The sequence below is a fragment of the Oncorhynchus masou genome, chromosome 32 (assembly GCF_036934945.1).
Source record: "Oncorhynchus masou masou isolate Uvic2021 chromosome 32, UVic_Omas_1.1, whole genome shotgun sequence".
NCBI classification, from domain to species: domain Eukaryota; kingdom Metazoa; phylum Chordata; class Actinopteri; order Salmoniformes; family Salmonidae; genus Oncorhynchus; species Oncorhynchus masou.
This window is the reverse complement of record NC_088243.1, coordinates 48,652,165-48,666,036: the sequence shown is the minus strand read 5'-3', so window position 1 is coordinate 48,666,036 and position 13,872 is coordinate 48,652,165. Positions and strand designations below refer to the sequence as shown.

General features: G+C 41.3%; 1 protein-coding gene across 2 annotated transcripts in view; it reads right to left on the bottom strand.

Moving 5' to 3' along the window:
• The window catches only part of eprs1 (glutamyl-prolyl-tRNA synthetase 1), a 79,897-nt gene that overhangs the window by 42,293 nt on the left and 23,732 nt on the right, over positions 1-13,872 (bottom strand). The gene's annotated exons all lie outside the window — the stretch shown is intronic.

The following is a 13,872-nucleotide window of genomic DNA, read 5'->3' as shown; positions in this document are numbered from 1 at the left end:
TACTTTTCGACTCAAGACATTTCAACTTTTCATTTGATTGAATTTATAAATATTTCTTAAAACATAATTCCACTTGGACATTGAGGGGTATTGTGTGTAGGCAAGTGACAAAATCTCACTTGAATCCATTTTTAAATACAAAAAACTGGAACATTTCAAAAGGGCTGCGAATAATTTCTGTATACTTATACAGGCACTGTAGACTTATCTTTTTTTTTTTTTTTCTCGGTAATATGATCATAATGATCAATACTTTATATCTACGTACTTTAAATCATTTTTCATTTTTGAGTGGCAGCCAACAGAACAATGCAAATTGCGTTTGAGATTGTTTGAGTTTGTCTAGCGTACTTGTAGCCCCACCCAACAACAAAAAAATGTAAAAAAATATATACAAATTTGGTCAAACAAAAAAGGGAACACACTGTCAAACCCAGTAATGATGTCATTCACAAGCTTTGCACAGAGTCAGTTGGTTCGGTGAAGGAGATGTGAGGCAGGGTTAGTTTTCATTGGGACTAAGTGAATAAAGATGAAAATCAGCATATTCTGCGTTATGGTCACAATCAAAGTACTAGGGTAGTGAATTGATTTTAGCATTAGCTGTAAGCTAGCAAGGAAAGTTAGCCCCCAAAGCTGTATCTTCTTGCATTGAAAATAAAGTGTTCTAGCTTTATGGACATTGTTTGGCGAACAGTAAATAACAGTTCTACATGCCGAGGTGCATTACTCAAGTGTGTTAACTTCTAGGCAGAACGAGTGTGGAGCTAACATGACTCAGCCCAGAATCCCAGTGCAGTGGTTCCTTGTCAGGACAGGTTAGAGAGCAAGCACTAGCAATGAGTAAGTGGAACAGGCAAGAGATATACGCGGTGTGCTCGTTCTAAAGGGGGACATCAGCTGCGCTGACTCAATCAGTATACAACCTGACACATTTCATAAAAGTACCGAAAGAAACCAATTCTAGTACCAAACCATATTTCATGTTCTGACATCAAAAAAGTACATTAGTTCTGGTACACTGTGCAGCACTAGAAAGCACATAGATGAAGGGGTGGAGGGAGGAAGCGAGGGAGTGGAGGAGTAAGAAGAGTACCTTGATACAGCTAATTGGCAGCTTGGAAACAGAAAGAGTGAGATGCAGTTCAATGTCAAATACATGAGGAAGCGCGAGAGAGAGAAGAGGTTCGGCGAGGGCAAGAAAAAGTTCAGGCAGGATGGGGTAGGGGTACATGTATGTCAATCCATCCTCCCCACCACACACACTCTCTCCTCATCGCAGATACCACGAGCTTAAAGGAGAAACAAATGTTTTCCCTAGCTATGACATACATACAGTTGAAGTCGTAAATTTACATACACCTTAGCCAAATACATTTAAACTCAGTTTTTCACAATTCCTAACATTTAATGCTAGTAAAAATTCCCCGTCATGGTCAGTTAGGATCACCACTTTATTTTAAGAATGTGAAATGTCAGAATAATAGTAGAGAGAATGATTTATTTATTTAATCACATTCCCCAGTGGGTCAGAAGTTTACACACTCAAATAGTATTTGGTAGCATTGCATGGAAATTGTGTAGCCTTCCACAAGCTTCCCACAATAAGTTGGGTCAATTTTGGCCCATTCCTCCTGACATAACTGGTGTAAGTGAATCCAGTTTGTAGGCCTCCTTGCTCGCACACACTTTTTCAGTTCTGCCCCCAAAAATTATATGGGATTGAGGCCAGGGCTTTGTGATGACCACTCCAATACCTTGACTGTTGTCTTTAAGCCATTTTGCTACAACTTTGGAAGTATGCTTGGGGTCATTGTCCATTTGGAAGCCATCTGTTTTGTGAAGAGCACCAGTCCCTCCTGCAGCAAAGCACCCCCACAACATGATGCTGCCACCCCCATGCTTCACGGCTGGGATGGTGTTCTTCGGTTTGCTGGCCTCCCCCTTTTTCCTCCACGGTCATTATGCCAAACAGTTCTATTTTTGTTTCATGCGACCAGAGGACATTTCTCCAAAAAGCTGAGCGGCCTTTCAGGTTATGTCGATATAGGACTCGTTTTACTGTGGGTATACAGCTCTGGAAAAAATTAAGAGACCACTGCAAAATTATCAGTTTCTTTGGTTTTAATATTTATAGGTATGTGTTTGTGTCAAATTAAAAATTATTTTATTTATATACTGACAACATTTCTCCCAAATAAATTTTTTGCCATTTAGAGCATTTATTTGCAGAAAATATAAACTGGTCAAAATAGCACAAAATATGCAGTGTTGTCAGACCTCGAATAACACCAAGTAAATAAGTTAATATTCATTTTTAAACACAATACTTGTGTTAATTTAGGAAGTGCTCATAAATCAATATTTGGGGGAATAACCCTGATATTCAATTAAAGCTTTCATGGGTCTTGGCATGCTCTCCACCAGTCATTCACACTGATGTTGGGTGACTTTATGCCACGCCTGGCGCAAAGATTCAAGCAGCTCGGCATTGTTTGATGGCTTGTGACCATCCATCTTCCTCTTGATCACATTCCAGAGGTTTTCAATGGGGTTCAGGTCTGGAGAATGGGCTGGCCATAACAGGGTCTTGAACTGGTGGGTGGTCCTCCATCCACACCTTGATTGCCCTGGCTGTGTGGCCTGGAACATTGTCCTGCTGGAAAAAACAATCCTCAGAGTTGGGGAACGTTGTCAGAGCAGAAGAAAGCACGTTTTCTTCCAGGACAACCTTGTACGTGGCTTGATTCATGCGTCCTTCACAAAGACAACTGACACATTCTAGCCTTGCTGAACAACGCCCAGATCATCACCGATCCTTCACCAAATTTCACAGTGGTTGCAAGACACTGTGGCTTGCAGGACCTTCCAGGTGTCGCACAAAATTTGGTGAAATTTGGTGGAGGATCGGAGATGATCTGGGGGTGCTTCAGCAAGGGGCGGCAAGTAGCCTAGTGGTTAGAGCGTTGGACTTGTAACCAAAGGTTGGAAGATCGAATCCCCGAGCTGACAAGATAAAAATCTGTCGTTCTGCCCCTGAACAAGGCAATTAACCCACTGTTCCTAGGCCATCATTGAAAATAAGAATTTGTTCTTTAACTGACTTGCCTAGTTGAATTAAAAGGTTAAAAAAAAGGTCTGGAATCGGGCAGATTTGTCTTTGTGAAGGACGCATGAATCAAGCAACGTCCATTTACAGAGTATATTGTTGAAGCACCTTTGGCAGCGATTACAGCATCGAGTCCTCTTGGGTATGATGCTACAAGCTTGGCACACCTGTATTTGGAGAGTTTCTCCCATTCTTCTCTGTAGATCCTCTCAAGCTCTGTCAGGTTGGATGGGGAGCACTGCTGCACAGCTATTTTCAGGTCTCTCCAGAGATGTTTGATCGGGTTCAAGTCCGGGCTCTGGCTGGGCCGCTGAAGGACATTCAGAAACGTGTCCCGAAGCCACTACTGGGTTGTCTTGGCTGTGTGCTTAGGGTCATTGTCCTGTTCGAAGGTGAACCTTCGCCCCAGTTTCAGGTCCTAAGCTCTGGGGCAGGTTTTCATCCAGGATCTCTCTGTACTTTGCTCCATTCATCTTTCCCTCGATCCTGACTAGTCTCCCAGTCCCTGCTGCTAAAAAACATCCCCGCAACATGCTGCCACCACCACGCTTCAGCGTAGGCAGCTGTTCTCCAGATGGGACACTTGGCATTCAGGCCAAAGAGTTTAATCTTGGTTTAATCAGACCAGAAGATCTTGTTTCTTATGGTCTGAGAGTCCTTTAGGGGCCTTCCAGCAAACTCCAAGTGGGCTGTCATGTGCCTTTTTACTGAGAAGTGGCTTCCGTCTGGCCACTCTACCAAAGGCCTGACCGGTAGAGTGCTGCAGTGACGGATGTCCTTCTGGGAAGGTTCTTCCATCTCCACAGAGGAACTCTGGAGCTCCCTGACCTAGGCCCTTCACCTATTGCTCAGTTTGGCCAGGTGGACAGCTCTAGGAAAAGTCTTGGTGGTTCCTAGCATCATCCACTTAAGAATGGAGGCCACTATGTTGGTGGGGACCTTCAATGCGGCAGAAATATTTCGGTACCCTTCCCCAGATCTGTGCCTCGACAGAATCCTGTCTCGGAGCTCAATGGACAATTCCTTTGACCTCATGGCTTAGTTTTTGCTCTAACTTGCACTGTCAACTGTGGGACCTTCTATAGACAGGTGCGCCTTTCCAAATCATGTCCAATCAATTGAATTTACCGCAGGTGGACTCCAATCAAGTTGTAGAAACATCTGAAGGATGATCAATGGAAACAGGATGTACCTGAGCTGAATTTCAAGTCTCATAGCAAAGGGTCTGAATACTTACAAAAATGTATTAATCTCAAGGATCCTACTGTTGTTTTTTTATACTCTTTTCTCTGTATACATCAATGATGTTGCTCTTGCTGCTGGTGATTCTCTGATCCACCTCGACGCAGACGAAACCATTCTGTATACTCCTGGCCCCTCTTTGGACACTGTGTTACTAACCTCCAGATGACCTTCAATGCCATACAACTCTCCTTCCGTGGCCTCCAACTGCTCTTAAATGCAAGTAAGACTAAATGCATGCTCTTCAACCGATCGCTGCCCGCCTGTCCAGCATCACTACTCTGGACAACTACAAATACCTAAGTGTCTGGTTAGACTGTAAACTCTCCTTCCAGACTCTCATTAAGCATATCCAATCCAAAATTAAATCTAGAATCGGCTTCCTATTTCACAATATGCTGCCAAACATACCCTCGTAAAACTGGCCATCCTACCGATCCTTGACTTCAGCGATGTCATTTACAAAATAGCCTCCAACACTCTACTCAGCAAATTGGATGGAGTCCATCACAGTGGCATCTATTTTGTCACCAAAGCCCCATATACTACCCACCACTGCAACCTGTACGCTCTCGTTGGCTGACCCCCACTTCATATTCGTCGCCAAACCCACTGGCTCCAGGTCATCTAAGTCTCGCCTTATCTCAGCTCACTGGTCACAATAGCAGCACCCACCCGTAGCACGCGCTCCAGCAGTTATATTTCACTGGTCATCCCCAAAGCCAAGACCTACTTTGTCTGCATTTCCATCCAGTTCTCTGCTGCCAATGACTGGAACGAATTACAAAAATCACTGAAGCTGGAGACTCATATCTCCCTCACTAACTTTAAGCACAAGCTGTCAGAGCAGCTCACAGATCACTACACCTGTACATAGCCCATCCAACTACCTCATCCCCATATTGTTATTAATTTCTTTGTACCCCAGTATCTCTTCTTGCACATTCATCATCTACACATTATCACTTCAGTGTTTAATTACTTCGCCACTACGGCCTATTTATTGCCTTACCTCCCTAATCTTACCTCATTTGCACACACTGTATGTAGATTTTTATATTGTGTTATTGACTGTACTTTGTTTATCCTATGTTTAAGTCTGTTGTTTTGGTCGCACTGCTTTGCTTCATCTTGGCCAGGTCGCAGTTGTAAATGAGAACTTGTTCTCAACTAGCCTACCTGGTTAAATAAAGAAAGAAATATAAACTTTTGCGAAAATTTCTAAAAACCTGTTGTCGCTTCGTCATTATGGGGTATCGTTTGTAGATTGATGAGGAAAACAATTGTATGTAACAAAATGGGGAAAAAGTCAAGGAGACTGAATACTTTCCGAATTCACTGTAAATAGCTGAATATGACAGTCCATAAATGTATTAATCTCAAGGATCCTACTTGAAAACATCAGAGAAGTCATTTCGCTCATCACTAAACAGTCAGACATGAAATCATAAAATTACACTAAAACTGTCTAGGACATCACTAAATACTTCATAATAGTGTAAATGTTTAAAGGGCAGAGTTGCCCTTTTAAGGTAAGTAGAAAATTGAGGTTAATTTCTCTTAAAACATTTAACATTTGATAGCGCTATGCAGAACTACATCATGAATCGAGAGGATGTGTAAAATGTAAACCTTGGCAGAAAATTATGTATTTCGTAGTTTATTTGAAAATACCAACTTTTCAAATACTTGAGGTAGTTGAATAGAGTTTATTTACTATGATGGGTTCTGAGTTCTAAACATGAAAATATGAAGAATCCTTATTCATGTCACTGAGGGGGAGAGGGGAATGTTGAACCTATAAATTCTGTCAGGTTACAATGGGGCAAAAAAAGTATTTAGTCAGCCACCAATTGTGCAAGTTCTCCCACTTAAAAAGATGAGAGGCCTGTAATTTTCATCATAGGTACACTTCAACTATGACAGATAAAATGAGGGGAAAAAATCCAGAAAATCTTTTAGGATTTTTAAAGAATTTATTTGCAAATTATGGTGGAAAATAAGTATTTGGTCACCTACAAACAAGCAAGATTTCTGGCTCACAGACCTGTAACAACTTCTTTAAGAGGCTCCTCTGTCCTCCACTCGTTACCTGTATTAATGGCACCTGTTTGAACTTGTATCAGTATAAAAGACACCTGTCCACAACCTCAAACAGTCAAACTCCAAACTCCACTATGGCCAAGACCAAAGAGCTGTCAAAGGACACCTGAAACAAAATTATAGACCTGCACCAGACTGGGAAGACTGAATCTGCAATAGGTAAGCAGCTTGATTTGAAGAAATCAACTGTGGGAGCAATTATTAGGAAATGGAAGACCTACAAGACTACTGATAATCTCCCTCGATCTGGGGCTCCACGAAAGATCTCACCCCTTGGGGTCAAAATGATCACAAGAACGGTGAACAAAAATCACAGAACCACACGGGGGGACCTAGTGAATGACCTGCAGAGAGCTGGGACCAAAGTAACAAAGCCTACCATCAGTAACACACTATGCCGCCAGGGACTCAAATCCTGCAGTGCCAGACGTGTCCCCCTGCTTAAGCCAGTACATGTCCAGGCCCGTCTGAAGTTTGCTAGGGAGCATTTGGATGATCCAGAAGAAGAAACCAAAATAGAACTTCTTGGTAAAAACTCAACTCGTCGTGTTTGGAGGACAAAGAATGCTGAGTTGCATCCAAAGAACACCATACCTACTGTGAAGCATGTGGGTGGAAACATCATGCTTTGGGGCTGTTTTTCTGCAAAGGGACCAGGACGACTGATCCATGTAATGGAAAGAATGAATGGGGCCATGTATCGTGAGATTTTGAGTGAAAACCTCCTTCCATCAGCAATGGCATTGAAGATGAAACGTGGCTGGGTCTTTCAGCATGACAATGATCCCAAACACACCGCCCGGGCAACGAAGGAGTGGCTTCGTAAGAAGCATTTCAAGGTCCTGGAGTGGCCTAGCCAGTCTCCAGATCTCAACCTCATAGAAAATCTTTGGAGGGAGTTGAAAGTCCGTGTTGCCCAGCAACAGCCAAGACCAAAGAGCTATCAAAGGACACCAGAAACAAAAACTGCTCTAGAGGAGATCTGCATGGAGGAATGGGCTAAAATACCAGCAACAGTGTGTGGAAAACCTTGGAAAGACTTACAGAAAACGTTTGACCTCTGTCATTGCAAAAAAAGGGTATATAACAAAGTATTGAGAAACTTTTATTATTGACCAAATACTTATTTTCCACAATAATTTGCAATAAATTCATAACAAAATCCTACAATGTGATTCTAATTGTCTGTCATAGTTGAAGTGTACCTATGATGAAAATTACAGGCCTCTTTCATATTTTTAAGTGGGAGAACTTGCACAATTGGTGGCTGACTAAATACTTTTTTGCCCCACTGTATGTTATCGTTAGCCATGAGGGATCATATTGGAGGAGAAGAGCCACAGTCTGGTGGTCAACATGATAGCCGTGACTTGGGGAGGAATGAGGAATTTGGGCAGAGGTCAGTTTAGATGTAGAACAGATATCACTAAAGTTCTATATAGCAACAGAGATGTATTGGCTGCTCAGAGATGAGGAGAAGGAAACTCAGCATAAATACTAGTGCTTGTGTGGATATGCTTGACTTATGCAGCTGGATGACCCAGCGGGTGAATAAACTTGGTATGAGCTTTCATAGTTGTACGTCAGTTTTTACCCTGTTATTTATATATAACTTAACAAAAAGGCAACTATTTCCTTTGATTTTCAAATAGAGGTCTCAGAAAAACCAATATTTGAACTTATTTTGAATACATCTCAGAAAACCAAATAACATTTGAAGTTACTGAATATATGCCAATAAAATACACACCCACACTTGATGTCAGAGGTTTACATATAGTCGTGGCCAAAAGTTAAGACACAAATATTAATTTCCACAAAGTTTGCTGCAAAGGGTCTAGATATTTTTGTCAGATGTTACTATGGAATAGTGAAGTATAATTACAAGCATTTCATAAGTGTCAAAGGCTTTTATTGACAATTACATGAAGTTGATGCAAAGAGTCAATATTGGAGTGTTGACCATTCTTGTTCAAGACCTCTGCAATCAACCCTGGAATGCTGTCAATTAACTTCTGGGGAGTTTCCTGGCCATGGACCCAAAATATCGATGTTTTGTTCTCCGAGCAAACTAGTTATCACTTTTGCCTTAAGGCAAGGTGCTCCATCAGGCTGGAAAAGGCATCGTTCGCCACCAAACTGTTCCTGGATGGTTGGAAGAAGTTGCTCTCGGAGGATGTGTTGGTACCATTCTTTATTCATGGCTGTGTTCTTCGGCAAAATTGTGAGTGAGCTTACCCCCTTGGCTGAGAAGCAACCCCACATATGAATGGTCTCAGGATGCTTTACTGTTGGCATGACATAGGACTGATGGTAGCGCACACCTTGTCTTCTCCGGATGCCCCAAACAATCGGAAAGAGGATTGAGACAATGACTTTACCACAGTCCTCAGCAGTCCAATCCCTGTACCTTTTGCAGAATAGTAGTCTGTCCCTGATGTTTTTCCTGGAGAGAAGTGGCTTCATTCCTGCCCTTCCTGACACCAGGCCATCCTCCAAATGTCTTCGCCTCACTGTGCGTGCAGAAGCATTCACACCTGCCTGCTGCCATTCCTGAGCAAGCTCTGTACTAGTCCTGCCCCAATCCCACAGCTGAATCAACTTTAGGAGACGGTCCTGGCGCTTGCTGGACTTTCTTGGGCGCCCGGAAGCCTTCTTCACAACAATTGAACCGCTTTCCTTGAAGTTCTTGATGATCCAATAAATGGTTGCTTTAGGTGCAATCTTACTGGCAGCAATATCCTTGCCTGTGAAGCCCTTTTTGCGAAAAGCAAAGACGACAGCACGTGTTTCCTTGAAGGTAACCATGGTTGACAGAGGAAGAACAATGATTCCAAGCACCACCCTCCTTTTGAAGCTTCTGGTCTGTTATTCGAACGCAATCAGCATGACAGAGTGAGCTCCAGCCTTGTCCTCGTCAACACTCACGCCTGTGTTAACGAGATAATCACTGACATTATGTCAGCTGGTCCTTTTTGTGGCAGGGCTGAAATGCAGTGGAAATGTTTTTGGGGATTCAGTTCATTTGCATGGCAAAGAGGGAGTTCGCAATTGATTTCAATTCATCTGATCACTCTTCATAACATTCTGGAGTATATGCAAACTGCCATCATATAAACTTAGGCAGCAGACTTGTGAAAATTAATATTTGTGTCATTCTCAAAACTTTTGGCCACGACTGTACACTTAGGTTGGTGTCATTACAACTCGTTTTTCAACCACTCCACAATTTTTTTTGTTAACAAACTATAGTTTTGGCAAGTCGGTTAGGACATTACTTCATGCATCACAAAAGTAATTTTTCCAACAATTGTTCACAGACAGATTATTTAAGTTACAATTCACTGTATCACAATTCCAGTGAGTCAGAAGTTTTACATACACTAAGTTGACTGTGCCTTTAAACAGCTTGGAAAATTCAAGAAAATTATGTCATGGCTTTAGAAGCTTCTGGCTAATTGACATAATTTGAGTCAACTGGAGGTGTACCTGTGGATGTATTTACAGGCCTACCTTCAATCTCAGTGCCTCTTATCATGAGAGAATGAAAGTTAATCAGCCTAGACCTCAGGAAAAAAATTGTAGACCTTCACAAGTCTGGATCATATTTGGGAGCAATTTCCAAACGCCTGAAGGTACCATGTTCATCTGTACAAACAATAGTACGCAAGTATAAACACCATGGGACCACCCTGCCTGTCTCCTAGAGATAAACGTACTTTGGTGCAAAAAGTGCAAATCAATCCCAGAACAACAGCAAAGGACCTTGAGAAGGTGCTGGAGGAAACAGGTACAAAAGTGTTTATATCCACAGTAAAACAAGTCCTATATCGACATAACCTGAAAGGCCGATCAGCAAGGAAGAAGCCACTGCTCCAAAACGGCCACAAAAAAGCCAGACTACGGTTTGCAATAGCACATGGGGACAAAGATTGTACTTTTTGGAGAAATGTCCTCTGGTCTGATGAAACAAAAATCGAACTGTTTGGCCATAATGACCATCGTTATGTCTGGAGGAAAAGGGGGGAGACTTGCAAGCCGAAGAACATCATCCCAACCGTGAAGCACGTGGGTGGCAGCATCATGTTGTGGGGGTGCTTTGCTGCAGGAGGGACTGGTGCACTTCAACATAGATGGAATCATTAGGCATGAAAATGATGTGGATATATTGAAGCAACATCTCAAGGCATCAGTCAGGAAGTTAAAGCATGGTCGCAAATGGGTCTTCCAAATGGACAATGACCCCAAGCATACTTACAAAGTTGTGGCAAAATGGCTTAAGGACAACAAAGTCAAGGTATTGGAGTGGCATATCAAAGCCCTGACCTCCACCCTATAGAAAATGAAAAAAGCACGAGCGAGCAAGGAGGCCTACAAACCTGATTCAGTTACACCAGCTCTGTCAGGAGGAATGGGCCAAAATTTACCCAACTTATTGTGGAAGCTTGTGGAAGGCTATCCGAAACGTTTGACCCAAGTTAAACAATTTAAAGGCAATGCTACAAAATACTAATTGAGTGTATGTAAACTTCTGAACCATTGGGAATGTGATGAAAGAAATAAAAGCTGAAAGATATCATTCTCTCTACTATTATTCTGACATTTCACATTCTTAAAATAAAGTAGTGATCCTAACTAGTCTAAGACAGGGAATTTTTACTTGGATTAAATGTCAGGAATTGTGAAAAACTGAGTTAATTTATTTGGCTAAATTGTATGTAAACTTCCAACTTGAACTATGTGTGTGTATTTTGATAATGAGTGAGACAAAAGGCAATACAGTAACAAGTTCTTATACATGTGGAGTAACTTTGCGATTATTACAAAAGCAATGTTGTTACATAGGACTTTGGAAATTGCATAACATTGAGTTATATATATATATATAAGCAGATTAAGTCACTATTCCTCTTTACAAAAACTACGTAAGTAAGATACAATTACCAAAGTACTATGTAACATGCTAATAAAATATTGTTTAAAGTCATTTCAGTTGTAATAAGACATGAACAAAAACTGCCAACATGCTGCCAACAGTAACAATTTGATGTGATTTATTAGGATCCCTGTTAACCGACGCCAATGGAGACAGCTAGTCTTACTGGGGTCCTACAGACTAAATACTTTACAACTTACATTAATTTCAAAACACGTGTGTGTGTATGGATCTATCAGTCACAATACATGTCAGTATATACACACAATATGGATATTAAGTGTCGAAAAGAAACTAAATATTCCAACACTTGAATCAACTACAGCCAAGGTAGGTTGAAAATCATGTTAGCTTGTATTCTGAGGAGTGGTGTAAACAACTTAAGTAAAAAATATTTTAAAATAGTACATAAGTAGTTGTTTTGGATATCTGCACTTTTACTATTCATTTTTGACAACTTTACATCACTACATTCCTAAAGAAAAGAAATTTACTTTTTAGTCCATACATTTTTCCTGACACCCAAAAGTACTCGTTACATTTTGAATGTTTAGCAGGACAGGAAAATGTGAAATTCTTTATACTTGATACATTTTAACAATTAAATGTACTTTTGATACTTTACTATATTTAAAACCAAATACCTTTACTCAAGGAGTATTTTACTGGGTGACCTGCGCCACTATCCCTTTAACCTCTAGCGTCGAGCAATCCCGTATCCGGGAGCGTAATCATAGCCTCAAGCTCATTAGCATAACGCAACGTTAACTATTCATGAAAATCGCAAATGAAATAAAATAAATATATTGGCTCACAAGCTTAGCCTTTTGTTAACAACACTGTCATCTCAGATTTTCAAAATATGCTTTTCAACCATAGCTACACAATCATTTGTATTGATAGCTAGCAATAGCATTCAGCAGGCAACATTTTCACAAAAACAAGAAAAGCAGTTGGTAGAACCCCTTTAAATTAGAGGAATTGGCTATTTCAGCCACACCCTCTGCTGACAGGTGTATGAAATTGAGCACACAACCATGCAATCTCCATAGACAAACATCGACAGTAGAAAGCTTTACTGAAGAGCTCAGTGACATTTAACGTGGCACCGTCATAGGATGCCACCTTTCCAACAAGTCAGGTCATTAAATTTCTGCCCTGGTCAACTGTAAGCGCGGTTATTGTGAAGTGGAAACGTCTAGGAACAACAGCGTCTCAGCTGCGAAGTGGTGTGCCACACAAGTTCACAGAACAGGACCGCGGAGTGCTGAAGCACGTAGTCCGTAAAAATTGTCTGTCCTCAGTGGCAACACTCTCTACTGAGTTCCAAACTGCCTCCGGAAGCAACAGCAGCACAATAACTGTTCAGCAGGAGCTTCATGAAATGGGTTTCCACACACAAGCCTAAGACCACAATACGAATGCCAAGGGTCGGGTTTAGTGGTGTAAAGCTTGCCACCATTAGACTCTGGAGGAATAATGGTCTGGGGCTGTTTTTCATGGTTCGGGCTAAGCCCCTTCGTTCCAGTGAAGGAACATCTTAAAGCTACAGCATACAATGACAGGCGACGATTCCGTACTTCCAATTTTGGGCAACAGTTTGGGGAACACCATTGACTGTTTCAGCAGGACAATGCCCCAGTGCAAAAAGCGAGGTCCATACAAAAATGGTTTGTCAAGATTGGTGTGGAAGAACTTACAGCCTGAACAGAGCCCTGACCTCAAAACCATCGAACACCTTTGGGATAAATTGGAACGCCGACTGCGAGGCAGGCCTAATCCCCAACATCACTGACTGACCTTACGAATGCTCGTAGATGAATAGTTGCAAGTCCCCACAGCAATGTTCCAACATCTAGTGGAAAGCCTTCCCAGAAGAGTGGAGGCTGTTATTGCAGCAAAGGGGGACCAACTCCATATTAATGCCCATGATTTTGGAATGAGATGTTCGACGAGCATGTGTCCACATACTTTAGGTCATGTTGTGTATCATAAAAGTAAAAATCTAAGTAGTTGTGTGTCACTATGTATTTATACGTATCGGCATAAAATATAATTGGTTTAACTTGATTATGTACACCTAGGGCAACGGACATTCAGGATAATGGACATCATCAAAATATTCAGATAGTCATATTTAATCTAAACAATACATTTCTTTCAGAGAGATTGGAATAGTATTTGTGAGGTGTGCTCTATTCATTCCATTTCTATCTTCAACATGCAGTTCCAGATAGAACCCTGCAATTAGTTGAAGGCAGCCAATCCAGTAGTTTCTGAGATCTGTATTCAAATATTTGTAAAAAGTAGGTGCTTTCTCAGATCTGTATTCAAATAGTATGGAAAAGCAGTCACTTTCTGAGATCTGTATTCCAATAGTTTTAAAAAGTTGTCATTTTTGGGGCTCTGTATTCAAATTGTTACTTTCCACAAAGCATAGCTAAAACTATAGTTATTCCAGGTCTGGAGGAACGCAGGGGAT